Raw genomic sequence first — 17,978 nt, forward strand, 5'->3', positions numbered from 1 at the left:
TGATGAATCCCGTCTCGTCATTGCCAAACATCTCCAAACTCTTCAAGGTATTATGAGTAAAAATAAGCTGCTTTAGCTGTAAGTTTGTCTGATCCGTTTTCTGCCTTCTTAGAGGACTGGATTTGCTGATATTGTTACTCAGAGCCAGACGTGATCCTGTGCTCCATGATGGAGTTTATGAGTTTATTTAGATACATGAGCTGCCTGCTTCAAGGGTCGAGTAGAGGTCAAACGATAGAAATCTGGGGCTGTTTTACCTGCTTCAACACACAATGACAGTTTTAGACAACAGTTTGCCTTAGGGCTACAACTAATGATTATTTTAATTATTGATTAATTGCCAATTATTTTTGTTGTTTGGTCTATAAAATGTCAGGATGACGTCTTCAAATGTCTTGTTTTGTCAGTTTACTATCATAAAGGACCAAAGACAGAATAAAATATTCACATTTGATAAGCTGGAATTAGGGAATTTGGACATTTTTCTTAAAAATTGACTGAAAACAATGAATCAATTATCAAAATAGTTGGCAATTAATTTAATGTTTGGCAACTAATCATTGCAGCCTTAGTCAGAAATAGTGAAAGATGCCCATCACAATATCTTAAATCTTGTCTGAGAAACTGTCCAAATCTTCCAAATCCAAATATTTGGATAATTGGAATAAAAAGCAGCACAACTGGGAAGCTGGGACTGGGCAACCTTTGGCGGACCTTTTGTCTCCCCCTTCTGGCAGTGAGAGTAATTACATGAACATTTGGAAAGTCTAGAAAAGCTGCATGATTGAAACATTTTATCCTCATTCAAGTTAGTGGAGGGCCAAACCAGAAGTTAGCCGGCTCAGCCGTCAGAAGGATCTGGTTTGCATGCTCTTTGGGTGCTGGGGCTCATGCGCAGTATGTAAGTGATTGGGTAAATCACTACCAGTGCGCCAGCGTTGGAACGGTGCCACAGACACCAGATATAAAAAACTCTGGTATACTGGGAAATACAGAGAGATTTACCAGGTGGTGATAGGTTTAATCAGTGTAACGGACGTAAACATTGTGCGCTCCAGCTTTAAACTACGGAAGCCGAGAGCAGCTGTGCGTTATTTTTTAAATGCAGTTAACTCAAGATCATGAGTTAATTCATCTCAAGAAAACAGAAGGCCAATTTCTGAGATAACGAGATAATTTATCACAAGGTTTATCACGGGTGGAGCTCATTCTCACTTGTTAATTCCTGTTTTCTCCTCTCCATGTCTCCCTCACATGAACAGCTCAACTGTTTAGATCAAGCACAAAAAGCCTTCAGGTGGCTCTTAAGGACGCAGGTTCAAATCTATCATATGTTGGTTCTTATTCCTTCTCTGCACCCCCCTTTCCTTTCTCTCCTTAAGTCTAACAAAATGAAAACACTTGAAAGGTACTTCTCATGAAACATCCTGTCATACTGTGACCAGTATTTAATCAACCTGCCATTTGGCCGTGACTCAGATGTTATTAATATAGGTGCTGTTAATAATAACGGATACTCCTTGATCTGACATTTTCAGCCTAAATCAGTTGCTACAGCTTTCAAGGCGCCATCTTCACATGCTGATATGGCACTCCTGATCTCTGATAAACACTATAAGACGGAGGAAGTAAGAATCTGTAAACATTGCATATCCAGTATTTTAGAATTAATCAAGAGTGATTGCTTTCAGTGCTGTCTCGAGATAAAATAATTATCTTGTGATCTTGAGATACAGGCATTAAAAAGAAAAAATGCAAGCATGGCCGTTCTCGGCTTCCGTATTCAACAATGAATGAGTTATCAAAGTAGTTCATTTTTCTGTTGATTGACTAACTGATTGATCAACTAATTATTTCAGGTTTATTGTGCTTCCAACTTCCAACCCTGTGCACAAAGCCAGTTTGGTGTGGAGGAACTGACCTCAGCCCCATCCAACACGTTTGGGTTGAACTGGAATACTGACTGAACCTTATCACCCAACATCAGTGTTGGACCTCACTAATGCTCTTGTGGCTGAATGGGAGCAAATCCACTGCAGCCAGGTTCCAACATCTGGTGTAAAGCCTGAAACCACAAGAGTGGAGGCTGTTATAGCAGCAGATTAATGTTTTGGAATGACAAGTTCAACAATCACATATTATATGTGTGTAATGTTTGGCTGTCTGCAAACTTTTGGCCATTTAATCTATTTTTTTTAATTTATCTAGAAAATGTGATAAAAGTGTCTTTATCATTTCAAACTCTGAGCCTGTTTCAAAACTTTTCAACTCATTTAAACTTTGATTTGAGGGTCTGTCGTGTTTATGTTGTTTCTCCTTGGAGTCTCCGAAGGCCGGTTTGGATGAGAGGAAAAGGGGAAAGTTATAGTTGTGAAGGCCAGAGTTTGTCACAGGTTGTAAATCTAAGAGGGGTCTGGTATCTCATGGGCAGTCACCCTGACATTAGACATCACAGAGACTGATAGATAGACAGATAAACAGGCCAGTAGACCGACAGACTGACCGAAAGGCAGATCAGAGAGAGAGAGAGAGTGCAGATATACCAACCAATAGGAGGATTAGTGTGTGGGTGTATTTGTGAGTATTTGTGTTTGTGTCTGTTATCTACTCTCAACTCACAGATTATTCAGTTCACAGTATGTGTTTGTATTAAAGGGAAATTCTGGTGTTTTACACTCTGGGTGTCAATGTCCTATATGTGGGTATTGTATCAATAGGTTAGCATAACAGTGTGCTTTCACTGTCATTGTAGACATTTTATGGCTTTACAACAGAATCCAAAACAAACCTTAAAACTGCCTCCAATGTTCAATTTAGACTACTTAGATGAATTATAATTTGTGCTAGCTAAACAAACAAAACATCTCACATCCAGGTCAAATATGGGTTGAATGCTAAAGTAACCCTGCAATACAGAAATACAGAAAGTGGATTATTAGGCAAATAACTTTTGATTCTTACCAAGGTTCAACCTCAAAATAATCTCTTTTATGGTTATAGTTGGGTTAAAGTTAGGCTGTTTACCCTGCCTGTACTTAGCTCAAAGCAAATTGGTGCCTAATGAACATGTAAGAAAGGGGTCACAAATATTATAATTTTATTTATAAAAAAAAGGGCCTAATAATTTCCTTAAACAGCTGGGCACTGTAGCTTTTAGCAAACATTACAAAAACAGGAGTAAATAGTGCATTTGTTGAGGACTATTTTCAGTGGCGGATTAATACACATTTGGTGCTCTAGTGAGTATTTCCAGCATGAGTCAATGAGTCAACAATGGAGCTTTATAGACAAATAAACTATATCCAACTGTGATTTGTTGACCATAAGAAATCTACATATCTCCAAACTTATCCTTTACTGTGTGCGTATTGTCCTAAATGTGCGACAGTCTGTGGCTATGTCTGTATGTTTATGTATAAATCTGTGCATGTGCCTGTCTTTATCTCATTCTCTATCTGTTTATGTTTGTGAGTCTGTTTGACCTTTTACCTCTGATTATATCCATCTGTCTGCGTGCAGGCAGTTTATGTCTGGGGCTCCTCTCTGTCTCCTCTTTTACCTTTGACCTACACTCTACATTCACGCTGCAGCTGATGGTTATGTAATACTCATTCATTCAGTGAACCTATATTTAAAGAAGGTGGTCATATGAAAGTCATTTACTCTCTTTTACAAATGGGTGACCTGCACATGGCACCAAAAGCAGAAGAATGAGATAAAAAAGCAAATCACACATAGATTTTGGTGGGGGTAAGCAATGGATCAAACAGTGTGTTTATCAGCTGTACACTGTAATAATGCTAACTAGCTACCTAGCAATGCAGCGCTACTTCCAAGGAACAGAAGCATACTAATTAACTACATTATTTTGTGGGGGTTAGATTACAAAAAGTCCCGTTCACAACAAAGACATCACTGTGTTCCACTTCTGGATGCTATGAGAGGTGAACATTAGCAGCTCTGTTTTGCTTTTTATTGGATTTGGGGAAGTTTATACTCCAGGAACCACAGCAACATTACCTCGTTTACTTTGCCAAACACATTGGTTAGTTTTTATCCTAAAAGCCTTTTCATAAAAGTGAAAACATACAGTTTGAAAATACAAACAAGTATGAAAGCTAAGCATCCTAACAGGGTTAGGTTCGTATGATACTTATGCTAACTAGCTCTACACCGCCAGGCCACTGTCACTAACACAATATTTTATTAAGACATACATTTAAGACACCTTTACAGGGCTTTTGTTTTAAAACAAGTCAGCTTGAAACATTTTTATTTTTTAAAAGTGATCTGGAAACAGCATTTTTAATCTACTCATGGAGCTAGCATTAGTTTAATTAGCTAGCTAGCTGCAGCTGATAAAATCTGCTAGCAACAGTTATCATAAAGCTACAAAGTCCCGTTCCATCTCAAAATCGCAGTCATTTTTCCCACAGACAACGGTATGTGACTCACAGTTTTATCACTTCTAGGGCTCAGATCAGCATGAAACTCTCCCAGTTATATCATCAGTACAAAAGATGAACAACATACGTTAGAAAATATCTGGCTCTTTTGTAAAAAGTCAACGGTACAAGAATTGTGAAGACTGCAAAGATTTCGGGGCATGTCAGCAAGAGACAGCCAATCACTTAAGCTTAAAATTCAACTTACTTTAACTTAAAATTCAGTCACATGCACCGATAACAGCAGACAGAAGCGTGAGTGAACAGAGTGAATCAGTTATTTTTCATTTCTGAGTCACTTTTGAGTGAATTCAGCAACTATGGCAACTTCAGCGATGAAGCGTTTTGAATACATTAGCTACGCTCTGATTCGCGCCCATGGCTTCTCCTCTACGGCAACGGTGACGGAGGCTCATGGGTATTGTAGTATTTTTAGCTGTCTGCCAAAACTCACAGACAAAACGTGACTTCTCATATTTCTACTCTGTCTGAAATCAATGACACATGTTTCAATTATTACCAAGAATCCTGAGTTGTAAATCTGCCACCGTTATTGTTGTAAACTGTGCAAGACTGCAATTTATTTTTCCTTGTATGGAGTTGAGGTGGTGACAAAAAAAATACCTGTCTGAGGGAAACTTTTTGTATTTTACTCTCATTTAGTCGGGATAGGGCACTCAAACCAGTTTTGGTCTTTTATGAAGCCTCATTTTGTGATTTAGAACAATAACACAGGAGCGGCTCTAAACCTGTGTCGTTAAAATCTTGCCTAGCGCAGCTTTAACCATAACTTTTCCTTTGATTTGGTCATAAACATGACACTGTGTGTAAATAATTCAGGGGTCAGGTGTAATGTTCTTGAAACAATCCCTATAGCTGTTTGATTCCCTGAATGTGGATGTCAAAATGTTCGCGTGAAGAAAAAATGGAGAGAAAACAAGAGTGGAAAAGTGTTTTTTGTTCATTCGATGCTTCCGTGCTTCTCTTGAATATTTCAGTGGAGTGAGAGCCAGTTTTTACCTGCTACTTTCTCTCTGATGTTTTCAAAGCTTATCAGACATTTTTTGGTACATCAAAGCTGGATTTCACACGTGACATTCATTTTAATGAAAGAAACGTTTTTATTGAACATTCGTCATATAGAATAATCATCTAATACATCTTCTCAGGAGCATTAAAGGGAACTATTATGATGTTGTTCTATATGCTCTATTGAATTATTTAAAACATGGAGCAAAACAAACACTGACATTACTGTATATGTACAGTACATACAGCATCTGTCTCCAAATATAGACATTCCTGGTCAAAATTATGTGGACTTTCCACCCATATGTGATGGATGAACATGTTATTCTAAAGCCATGGGAAATTAATCTGCTGCTTTCACTCCTCTGGGAAGACTTTTCGCTAGTTTTTCGAACCTGGCTGCTCTCATTCAGCCACCAGAACATTAACACTAATGTTGGACAATAACGTCAGTGTTCCAGTTTATCTCTAATGTGTTGGATGGGGCTGCGCAGGCCAGTCAAGACTAGACTATAGTCATCATAGATGTAAGCAATGAAGGATTTAAAATATTCAAACAATCGGCTTTGCAAATTTTTTATGAGGAGAGAAATGGGTTCTGCACGGTTGCTAGACCACAAAGATAAACAGAATGTGTTTTGGTGAGTAACACTCAATATAAACATAAAATTTGTTAGTTTACAAGAAAACTCCACAGGGTCCCTTTAAGTACTTTGTGTGGACAGAACTGTGAAAGAAAGACGTGAAAAAATAGCATCAACAAACAATATGACTTTTTAATAGATATTTAATACAGTTTGTTTTAAACAGAGGGGCCTTTTGTTTCTTCTAATTTTCTATCATGCGAGCAGTTATTTTCTATATTAATTGTTGGTCTACATTTCAAGATAATCTCAGGGGGAAGGGCAGACAAGAGAAGAGTTAAATCTAATAAAATAAAAAAATAACTAGGTTTGGTGTACATTTTAGTCATATTTTATCTTTATCTAGACAGTTCACCTGATTTTTTTCATGTGTGATGTCTTGTATTACACATGTGATATGACTAAAAAACATATATCCCCATATCGGGAATATTATCTGCGTTATTATAAAAATAAAAATATAAATATATAAAAATATCACTTGAAATAGTGTCCTAAATGTGCTTTTTTGTAAGGGGTATTTATCATCAGTACTCTTTATTCACGCTGTTTAATATCATCAAATCATAATTTCATCAAATGAGTAATTGCATAATTAAAGCATGACTATATATGTATATATTTTTCCAATTAGTGAATGTTGCACCACCCAATATGTGGATCTGTAACTTAAAAAAAGAGAGAGAGACAAAAAGAAGTCATAACTTAATAAAAATGTAATACATACTGTAAAAACAAATACAGTTATACACAGATATAAATGAACAGATATTTTTTTTAATAATATTTTTGATGACTGTTTGTTCTGTAGTAATCAACTAGAGTTCTTTATCCCCTCATCATTTCATTGAGGGGGGGTGGGAGGAGGGGTTTTCACACATGCTTGAGATGTTGCCGCCCTGCAGATCAGACCACATGTCCAGTTTCCATCCACTCACATCTGCCACTTTAATTTTGAACTGTATCCCACTTGGAGAGGGGTACAGATTGTACGAGCGCTTGTTGCCCCCACCCCCCCGTCTTGCACGTTAGCTCCCTCGCAGCACCTCCCATACCAGCTACTAACTGCTCCACACTGACTCAGCATGTATGTGGAAGGCAGAGGGAAGGGAAAGGGGGCAGGGCTAGGTGATGTGAGCGTGCTAATTGGCTGAGTGTGAGCATTGCTGCCGGGGAAGGGAGACTGGCTGGTTTCACTGGTCGGACAGGTCTCCTATGCTCTGCTGGGGAGAAGGAGAAGGAAGGAAGGAAGATGAGAGGGAAGGAAGAAGGGATAACAGAAAGGATGAGACCAGATAAACCATGTGGGAGGTGTAAATCCTGCATGGATGAAGCGGCTGTGAGAGAAGGAGAGGTGAGTGTGAGATTGAGATGAGAGGAGGAGAGGAGAGATTTTTATGTTTGTGTATTTGTGAGTAAAAATGTAGCTGTTAGTGTCTCTGGTGTGTGCTGACAGCACAGGGTCTATCAAGATAAACAGCTACACAGGTAGCTGACAGCTTTGCACGATGATACAGATGATCCAGATGATCCAGATGTTACTTGTCATGCTGTTCGACCGAAGAAGAGATGACTGATAGACGGGAAGAAAAGTGGGACTCTAAAGTATATCGTGTGTTTGTGTGGGAGGGTGAGACTGTGAGTGTGAAGGCATGAATGAGAGAACATGTGTGAGGATGTGTGAGATGAGGGACTGCATATTTTAGTATAATCATTATGTGTGGGCATGTCAATGCATGCAGTGCCACCCCTGTTCAAGACATGTTCCATGTGATAAGTAATCAGTCAGTTATACCCCCACTCAGCTGCTGTATACTTCACTTATTGTTGTCACTGAATTTCAGTAAAATTTAATGAAAATATGCTCAAGATTCAAGATTTAGTTTGTCATTTTCTTGTGTATTTGCACAACAATATTACTGTTGTCCAAATTAGAGGTGCGATGATTAATCGATGAATTGATAGAAAGATAACATTTATTTGTTGCAGCTTCTCAAATATGAGGATTTTAAACTTTTATAAACTAAATATGTTTGGATTTTTGACAGTTGATCAGACAAAACAAGAAATTTGAAGACGTCACCTTTGGCTCTAAGAAATATAACTACGGTATTAATATAACTATCAATTAATCGATCACGAAAATAAATGTTAGTTGCAGCCCTACAGCAACCAAAATGTACAAATGCATATTTTAAGGGTTTGTAATTCTTAACAGTGGAACATACTTCATTGCTTTCAACCATTTGATGATTTGATATGTGATCATTTGTGTTATAATGACAGATATCGATGTAGGAAAATGTTCTTATCTATATCGTGACAGTGATTTCAACCATGTGGCCCAACCGGACTGTACTGTCTCTACTTTGTAGGAAAAGTCTTGACTTAATCATTTGGTCTATAAAACCTCAGAAAACAGTTAAAAAAAAAAAAAAAAAAAAAGTGCATCAGAAATATGTTGAGCCTAAGGTGATGTCATCAAATGTTTTTTGTGCAACCAACAAGCCAAAACCCAAAAATATTCAATTTACTATGATGTAAAAACAGAAAATTATCAAAATTATGAATTTTGAGAATCTGGAACCATCAATCAATTAATCGACTAATTGCAACTACTGTTCTCTGCAGCTCTAGAAAAGTCTGACTAGTGTAGTGAATATAGTACAAATAAATATATGAATGAATAGACAGTAGTAATAAAGTAATTAGACACACTGCACAATGTTATAATACACAATATTGTTAAAGAAATGAAATAAACGGAAGATCAAATATGCTATTAAACCTCTAACACGCCCCCCCCCCCCTTCTGGGAGCTGACCTCAGTGACCGTAACGGTGAATTATGTGTTTCTTTACACGCAACTTTTCCTCGTACTCGCAGTCCCTGACATGAGTGCTGGCTTCCCAAGAGCAGAACAGCCGGTGGATAAAGGTTAAACAAAAAGTCAGTCCACTTTATGCATTTTTCATGGAGTCTGTGCTGCTCTTTCCAGTGAATGTGAGTCCTTACACGAAGGTTTCACTCTTCACGTATGTTTGGATTTAATATTACAGGATTTAATCTTGCATTTTATAATTCAACCCACATAAAGTAATTTTAATGTAGTGCTGAAATGATTTGTGAATTCACTGATTTGTCAATTAACAGTAAATGAATCGTCAGAAAATTTGATAATCGAAAAAATTGCTTAAGTCATAAATCAAGCAAAATTGCTAAACACTCTCTGGTAACTATAATAATTTGCTTTTGCTTTTTTGTAAATTAAAGAGGACATTTTGACTATGTTGGACAATTTTCGCCCAAAAACATGGCGACATCCACACCATTTAGTCATTATTTCATTTTAAATGTTAGCTTAAGTTACTCAAACATATTACGACAATGTTACCTTTCATCAGGCAATGGCGTCCTTATTGATTGACTATTGACCTTTAACGGAATCTGTTTTAGACTTTGGAAATGGAATAACAACAATACTGTTGACACGATCAGGATATGGAGCGTCGTCATACTGTATATCGTGTATTTTGTAATATAGCGTTAATGTACTGTTGGCACTCAGTAGCCGAGGCGTCAGAGTGGAAAGATGATGAAGGTTTTCTGTACAGGTTCATATTTAGCTGTGTTTGGTATACTGAGGGTAACAGATGGTGCGTAGGATCATCAGAAGACAATTAATCAAATAATAATTATTGACAGACGAAGGTATAATGAAAATAGTTGTTAGTTGTGCCTCTAGTTTGTCGTTAGCTTCCAGTTTGGAGCCTCATGACAACCTGCTGTCACTGCTGAAGATTCTTTGAGCAAGATGTTGAAAAAAATCATAACACCGTGGCTAATATGGATAAGCTGGTCATCTTGTTTCGAAGCCTGGTCAGTCTTCAAGTTATCTTTGGCTTTTGGTTTATCTTTACCTTTACCGTGGCAGCTGGATTCATGAGATTAAGTGATCACGCGAGAATCCATCTTGTCAGGCTTCAAGTTATGCGCTTGTTTCCGAACTATCGGTGTTTCAGACCGATCTTGTGATCTCAAGAATCCAGCTGCCTCGCAAGGTGAGACAGTGACAGATGGTTCATCCAATGACTTGCCAAGTATTTTGCCCTTTTCCAAACAGTTTCCAAGGACGACTTCTCAGATGGTCCTGTGTAACAAACCATCTGGCGTGTCAGGTTAAGTTTATCTAGAGAGGTGTTTAAAATCTCTCTCTGGTGTTCAGATGGCAGAAAATGGCTCATTTTTATCTGTATCAGCAACACTGAGCTGCTGTCCTCTCTAAAGTCTAGTACATTGACCCCTTCAGTAGAATATGATAAGCAGCAGGGACATCAGGGTGAGTACGGTCGCCTGCTGGTAAAACCTGAGTTACTGTCTATGAGATTTTGAAGATGTTACTGGTTGGGAATCACTTGTATCTTATATTCTAAGAAAAAAACTATTTATTTAGGGTTTTCCTGCAGTGTCTCAATTTTGGTCACATCTCAGTGAGTCTCTGAGGACTTTTGGATTTCATGCATTTAGCAGCAAGGTGATGAGTGCAAGCAGCAAAGAGATCAACAACAATGCAGCTCATTTGAGCAGATTTTTTAAATGGTTACGTATCTTTCTCTGACCATCGTCCCCAATCTTTTTGTCCATAATGGTGATGCTGTTTGAATCAATATGACTACAGCACTTTTTTAACATAGATGGTTCCACAGAGACAGATGCTTGTAAATGGACTTGTTTGTAACCAAAAATAATTGAATTCTCTTAATTGATCAATTGCTAAACTCTCTGAACAATGATTGTCCAACCATAGTTTACTAACCATAACCAGACACGGCAGGATTTCTCCACATAAATGTTTTTTATGAGGCCAAAGTTAGGCAATACTTGATCATTAAAAACCAAGAACTCGAGGAAAGTGTAAGGAATGGATTAAACTGTGTTTTTACGTTAGCAGCCATTAGCATGCCTAGCTAACTGGCTTACCACAGACAGTATTAACTTAGGGTTATTTCCAAAGGCAAGGCAAGGATTTGCTAAACATACATAGGGGTTACAGGTTAAAATAATACCAGACCTTGACTGGAACATCCATTTTGTGTGAACCAAGATGCTGTTAAGAGTTTAGCAACAGCAGCTAGCTGTCTCAGTCTTTATTTGGTATGGGGAAGTTTACACTTAGTGCCAAAACTTGTGTTTAATAGTGTTACGTTAGCTAAGTCATGGGTTTTTGCTCATTATCAAATCCTTTTCTCTTGTAAAGTGCCACAAACTGTTTGAACATACAAACATTAAAGTGTAGCTAAATCTAACCTCTATGTTATTGCACTTTTTTGTGTGTCCTTGTCTGAACTATAATACTAGGGTTAACTGGCTTTTGCCTAGGTTATGTAAGCTTTAGCCTCAGTTTTTTAGTATTACATCATGTATGTAGCCATCAAGTGCATTAGGTTCTTGTTTTAAAATGAATATTAAAAAGTCAGCTACAGAGTTTTCAGCTAACTCAGAGTATTAGCTCTTGTCACAGCTGATTAAATCTGCAAGCGAAAGTTGTTATTTCAGCTGACAAAATTTACAGGCGTTAGCTTGAAATGAAAATGCTTTTGTTTGCTTCTGTGTAAAATCAGCCACCATTTGTTAAAAAAAAAATACTGCATATTTGTAAATCTGCCGCTGTGCAAGAACAGAAAGCTTGACAGGCTTAGTACCAGTAACAGAAGGGCCACAGTTTAGCAAACAGTCAGTTGTTTCAGGAAGGTTAGTAGAGCAAAGAGGAATGTGTTTTACTAATTCAGTCTTTGTGTTTTATGTGTCATTCTTCATTCAGCGTCAAGGTGGTGAGTGGAGGAGTTGAATATGGTACCAAGGTCATGGCCAGTGTGGTGCTGATTGAATGTCTCTCCCCTCCTTTCTCCACCAATAAGCCTCTCTGCATCTTTCTTCTCACACAACTCTGCCCCAACACGCACACACACTTTCTGTGCCTCTGCATGAGTCAGAGGACTCATCTCTTTTGTCTGAATGTGTCTTTGAAGGCAGCATCAGAAGCAAGGAGCGGCAAGCTGGAGAGTTAGACAGCCTTGTATCAAACGCAAACAAACACACATTTCTAAGACATCTCTGACACTCTTAACTATTTAGTGACGTTTGGTTAATCACGATTCAGTACAGTGGCGAGTGGAAGTTCATCGAGTTTGAGCGTACGGGTGTAACAGTGAGCTCTCGCTCGTTTCTTGGGAATTTGCATGAGTAGGCAGCCATGCCAAATATGATGTAACGTAATATTATACGTAGAGAAATCAATAGTCACTTCGATCGGTGTGAGCGGATGATCGGAAGCTTGGATGGCTCATTTTGCTCTGTGAATGCGGCTGAATATCCCTCGTCACCCATTAACTTCATACAAAGCCCGTTAATTTCTGCAGGCTTTTAATGTGTTACTGCTTTAACTGCACAACCTGTCATGCCGCTGAAAGCATAGCTCCTAGTGCTCAGTGCCAGCAACAAGCAAGCTGAGAGCTAATATTAGCATGAGCCCCCCCCCACCCCACCCACACCCCGTCGTATCCAGGGAGCTAATATTAGAGCTTCACACGCTGGTTGGATGTTAATTACCTGTGTGATTTGACTCGTAAATGGCCAGCTAAAGGACCCGATGGAGTTTATCCATATGTGTGATCCTCTGTGTGTGTCCCTTTGATTGCACTGAGACCCAGAAGGACAACAAGAGGGGATGAGTCTTCAAGGTTGAGCAGCTGCGGCTTTTTGTTTATTCACGTATGTCAGGAGGTGCTTAGACCTTTTCAAAGTTTTATATTTCGTTCTTCGGTTACAGCTGTCAGGCTATCAGATCTGTAATTGTATCTTTGAATAAAAGATCACCAAAAAAAAATCTTCTACTTCTCCATCCAGAATTGGACAAGTGAGCAATGCTGTCTTGGATATTAGAGTGAGTAAAAAATGTTGACATTATAGCACCCCTTAAAGGCCAGACAGAATATCTCTTAAATACAACAATATCACCAACTGCTGCACCACATTTAGGTGTAAAACAAGTTTAGTAGAAATGTTAAAAAAGGAACATAGTGCTGAAGGATCAGTCTATTGCACAATGTATTACTAAAAAAAATAGCGGTTTCCTGCTTCTCAAATGTGTGGATTTGCTACTTTTCTCTGTTTTATATGATTAAAAATGAAATATCTTTGCATTTTGCACTGTTTGTCAGATAAAACAAGCTATTTGTAGATGTCACCTTGTCACCTTGAGCTCTGGAAACTATTTTCTGACATTTTATAGACTAATAAATAAGCAATCGATGAATCCAAAATATAATCAAACACATTTATCCGCAATGAAAATAATCATATGTTGCAGTCATATACCACAGCACCAGGACTCTTCAGTCATATAATTGTTCAGTGTTTTAGCAAACATGCACTTTTCTGCATTTACATTCTGTACATAATGTTTGTAACTGTTGCCCTGACAGCATTTTGTTGTCTCTTGTTGTTCTTGTATCTATTGTCACTGCTTTCACTAAATGACAGCTGACATAAAAGTAAAACTGAACATTTAAGTTATTCACTGTTTCGGGGGCATCTGTATCAGAAAATAGCATCATCTCTGAGGATGAAAACATTGAACTATTGGAGGAATTTGTTTTAATTCTGTCATAAAATAGCATAACATATAGTACACTTGTCCCACTACTTAGAAAGCCAAGAAAAAACGAAGCTTTAATCCACCGTGAACATTTCAAGACAAACAGAAGCAATAAAATGAAATAGAAACTACAAATAACATGTAATTCAAACAAGGTACTGAGCATAAAACTGAAGCATGAAACAGGATAAAAACAATGAAAGTTATTAAATACAAAATTATTAAATTAGTATTAAATACATCCACTCATCTTCTTCTTCTTCTTCTTCTTCTTCTTATTATTATTATTATCATAGTATGCTCAGAAACCTGTAAATACTCTGGTGGCCATTAAAGCATTTATACGTCCTGCTGCATTTCACACTTTTGGACAAATGTGTTATGTGTAGGTTGTTATGTTAATAAAAAAAAATAAATAAATACTTAACCCTATTAGCAATATTTAACCATTTGAAGGATTTGAAACATTCCTGTTAAACAAAATGTACCGTATCATCTTATTTGGTACAATGTAGGAGGGTTTGTTGATGCTGACAGAGCGCACATTAATAGAAATTACGAGCGTAGTCGACTCTTGATTGTGTCACGGTCACGCTTTACATTTTCTTGCAACTAACAAAACACATTCAACACGAATTTCTTGAAAATTGAATGCTCTTAAATACACTTAATTTGGATTTTATTGTACTCATTGTATCATCCAGGGTCATTTACACAGAGCGTAAAGGAAGAAAATTCATATTTTTATCACTTGCACAGGAAGCACCCACTACAGTGTCCTAATGGAGTGCAGAGAAGTTCCCTTGTTGATCGAGTTTCTCTAATTCATGTGATTGAAGTGTTATTCTGTAAATCAGGCAGAGTGTGGCAGGTGACGAGTGGTAATGTTCTGTTTCTATTGTTACTCCTGGCACAGTAGTGATAGGGCCACCACAACTGGTGCCAAGTTGGACGTGTATCAAAAAACTGGGCGCTCAACGGTGGCACTGCAGCAAAGGCTAAATTTACAACAACAGTGTAATCTCTTAACATCCAGTTTTGCCATTATATTTCCCCTTAAATAGCTTTAAGGATGTATAAATCCCTTCAGTCCACTCTGTCTTGACAGTGCACTGCATATTCTTGCACCAGCACCTCATTAAAGCAAGTTTACACTGAAATAAAGGGGACATATCATGTACTGTAAGTCATGAAAAGATATTCCAGTAGAGCCCCAGAATATAAATATAGACCTAGAAATGTGCAGGATGCTGTATGTCCCCTTTAAGCATTCAAACGCAATATCAATCCATCAAATGGAATTATTCAAGATGAAGATTGTGCAACATTTTATACACTTTCTTACCAACATAATTGGTATCCTTTGAAACTGTGGGATCTCCACTAGAATTTAAACTATTTGAGTCGTTCGATACAGAATAGATCAATCACGAAATGTGTTCTTTTTGGGATGTAAGTGATCTGACCCTCTCAAATCTCTGCCATTGCACTTTCTGGCTGGAAAGAAGAGGGTTGCATTAGATCTGCAGTTATCTTCCTGTAACTCTGCACTCCCATCACTCTGGCCGACTGCCAGTCCCGACTCTCTCCTTCACATACATGACTCCCTCATCCTGCTTTCCTTATACTCAGTATCTCCCACAGCCAGCCTTTGTGCTTCCTGCCCTCCATCTATCTCTCTCTATCTCTGTCTCTCATGTGCTCTTTCTCTCACCCATCTTCATCTCTCGTGCTCATCAGCTCTTTCCAGGATCGATAACCGGCCAGCGTCGTCTTACAGACTTCCTCTCATGATGAGGACAAAGACGACAAATCATATCTACTAATAATCCCTGTGGATCATATCCCTCCACCAGCTCCGTCACGTGTATGATGGCTACTGTACGTCCACACTAAGTCAGTTAAATCTGACAATGCTGTCTGTTATCTGGATGTTTTCAGGAGGATCTCCATCCACACTAAGAGACCAAAACAACAGGAAAACAGTTAATACCTACTGTACAGTGTAGGTTTTGATTTATATTTTATGCATGTAAGTACATACAGAGCGACAGTTTCATGTTCTTACCTTTAATTTCACTTTGTTTCATTACTGAATAGGAGACTACTAACGTGCAATTGCTGTGTGTGTGTGTGTGTGTGTGTGTGTGTGTGTGTGTGTGTGTGCGTGTGTTATTGAAACAGAGTGTTTACTGAGCATGCTTGTCTTCATGATCAATAATCTCCACCAGCAACAGAAATATGATGGAGAGAAAACAAGCAGACTGAACAATCAAAGTTGTGCTGTAGCCTTGATGCGTAGTTACAATTTCGAGGCACATGTCAGCTACATGGTAATAGGCTCTAAATGGTGCATGGACTGCATTTACATAGTTTTGTTATATAAAACTTATATATAAATTTACTCTGCTGAGTCTCAGCTGGTCCTTGTGACCCCTACTGTGTTTCGATACAGCCAAACTTAAAATTAAATTTACTTTTTCTCTTTTTCAGAGAATTGAATAAGCATAAAATAGTGATTCAATCGCTTTATTGTAACCATAGTTACTGTGCACATCACATTTTGGGGTCATTTCAGTTACTTACTTATTTATCTTGCTTATTAAGCTTTACAATTGGGTAAGATATGTATATTTCTGTAGGAATATTCCACAGTATTATTTTAGACTTTTTTTTAACTATTATTTTATGTATATTTATAGGTTTATTTATAGGTAAGTTGCTTGTTCATGTCCCCTTACTAGGTGTAATTTCACATCCAGTCCAGTCACAATTTTAAGATCGTGCCAGTGTCTGACACAATGAATATTAAAACAGGTTAATGACACCATCTGTGCTGTGTGAGCGGTTATATTAACATTTAAAATGAGGGCTCACTGAGGGGGCAGACAGAAAGTTAGCCTCTAAACTTTACTGCAACACAGCCCCCCCTTGATGATGTCATCGTTTTCCAAAAGTACAGTTTTCCTCTAAAACCCGTGGCCGGCATTTGCTGATTTTGCACTCTGGAGTTTAATTTTCAGGTGAGAAAAACACTATGAGAGAGAAAGAAAGACTTGTTTCCAAATTTAGCACATAGTGTGGATGCAGTCTTTCTCTACTGGCAGTGAAAATGTACTAATCAGCCCAGTGGCAACGTTCCTTAATGTTGCAGCAAAGGAGCCGTGCTGTCTTCCTCACCTCACACCTTTATAGACAATAGGACCCCATGGAGCCACCAACAACTGGACAAAGCCCTTTTTTGTGAATGGTGTAGCTGTGGGAACAGTAGCTCTGATGTGTGAAAATGACTGAAAGATAGAGTGTGACAAAAGGAGGCAGTAAAAGTTTACTAATTAGACAGAGAAAGAGGGAATTTTATTGCATTTTAACTGAGGGAACTTTGTCCATGCTTTTATCCACAATGAATAGAAAAGGCTTAATTAGACAGCCAGTAGTGAATGCAAGGGTCAAAACAGAAAGCAGCATTACAAATGTTGCTTTGACTCCGCTAGGTAAAATAATTGAGATTAATTCGCCAGACTGAAAAGAATGGTGAGATTGAGTTTGGTCTCTTTGAAGTGAGGGCAGACATATCAGTCGGGGTCAAGGAGGGAAAGTTGCTGGCTTAGCGTGCCAAGTCTCTCACAAGTTCTCTTTGTTCTGTCAACTTCAATTTTCGACAAGCACGCTCTCTCCAACCGCTACCATAAGGCAACTCCAATCTGTCGCTGTTGGCAGCAGTCTGGAGTTCACCATCCTCGTCTTTTTTTACACAAGAGCTCTGTTGTCTGTGGCATTATTGGCGTGGAAAGTCGTTCTGCATGAACGATAAACACGATGTTGACAATTGGAAAGAACTTGGTTCAGTTGAATAACTGCCTAAGTATTTAACTCGACAAAGAGGGAAAGTAGCTCAGGCGCCAAACTAAACACAGGATAACAAAGACATTTCTGTGATAAGAGTTTGGTTCTTGGTGGTGATGTGTTGGAGCACCCTGGGTGTTCTCTATCATGTAAGTCATTGCATGTTGGGTCATGTTTCAGTGAATTGTAGGAGGTTTAACTTGAAACAGAAAGGCGAAGAACTGACAGACTGAATAAGCTCATTTGAATATGTTGTGCACACAGGAAGTCATCTGTATTATTGCTGCATTAATATCACAACGGCTCCTAAAATAAATTCAGATCAGATCAGTGTAATTTGATTTTCCATGACTCATT

General features: G+C 38.2%; 1 protein-coding gene across 1 annotated transcript in view; it reads left to right on the forward strand.

The window, feature by feature from the left end:
• The first annotated feature begins 6,929 nt into the window (after nt 1-6,929).
• Nucleotides 6,930-17,978, forward strand: part of LOC122970967 (PH and SEC7 domain-containing protein 1-like) — a 77,307-nt gene continuing 66,258 nt past the window's right edge. The window contains exon 1 of the mRNA XM_044337346.1: nt 6,930-7,472. The gene's annotated coding sequence lies outside the window, so the exon portion shown is untranslated. The remainder of the gene's footprint in view (nt 7,473-17,978) is intronic.

Source organism: Thunnus albacares, chromosome 20 (assembly GCF_914725855.1).
Source record: "Thunnus albacares chromosome 20, fThuAlb1.1, whole genome shotgun sequence".
NCBI lineage: Eukaryota > Metazoa > Chordata > Actinopteri > Scombriformes > Scombridae > Thunnus > Thunnus albacares.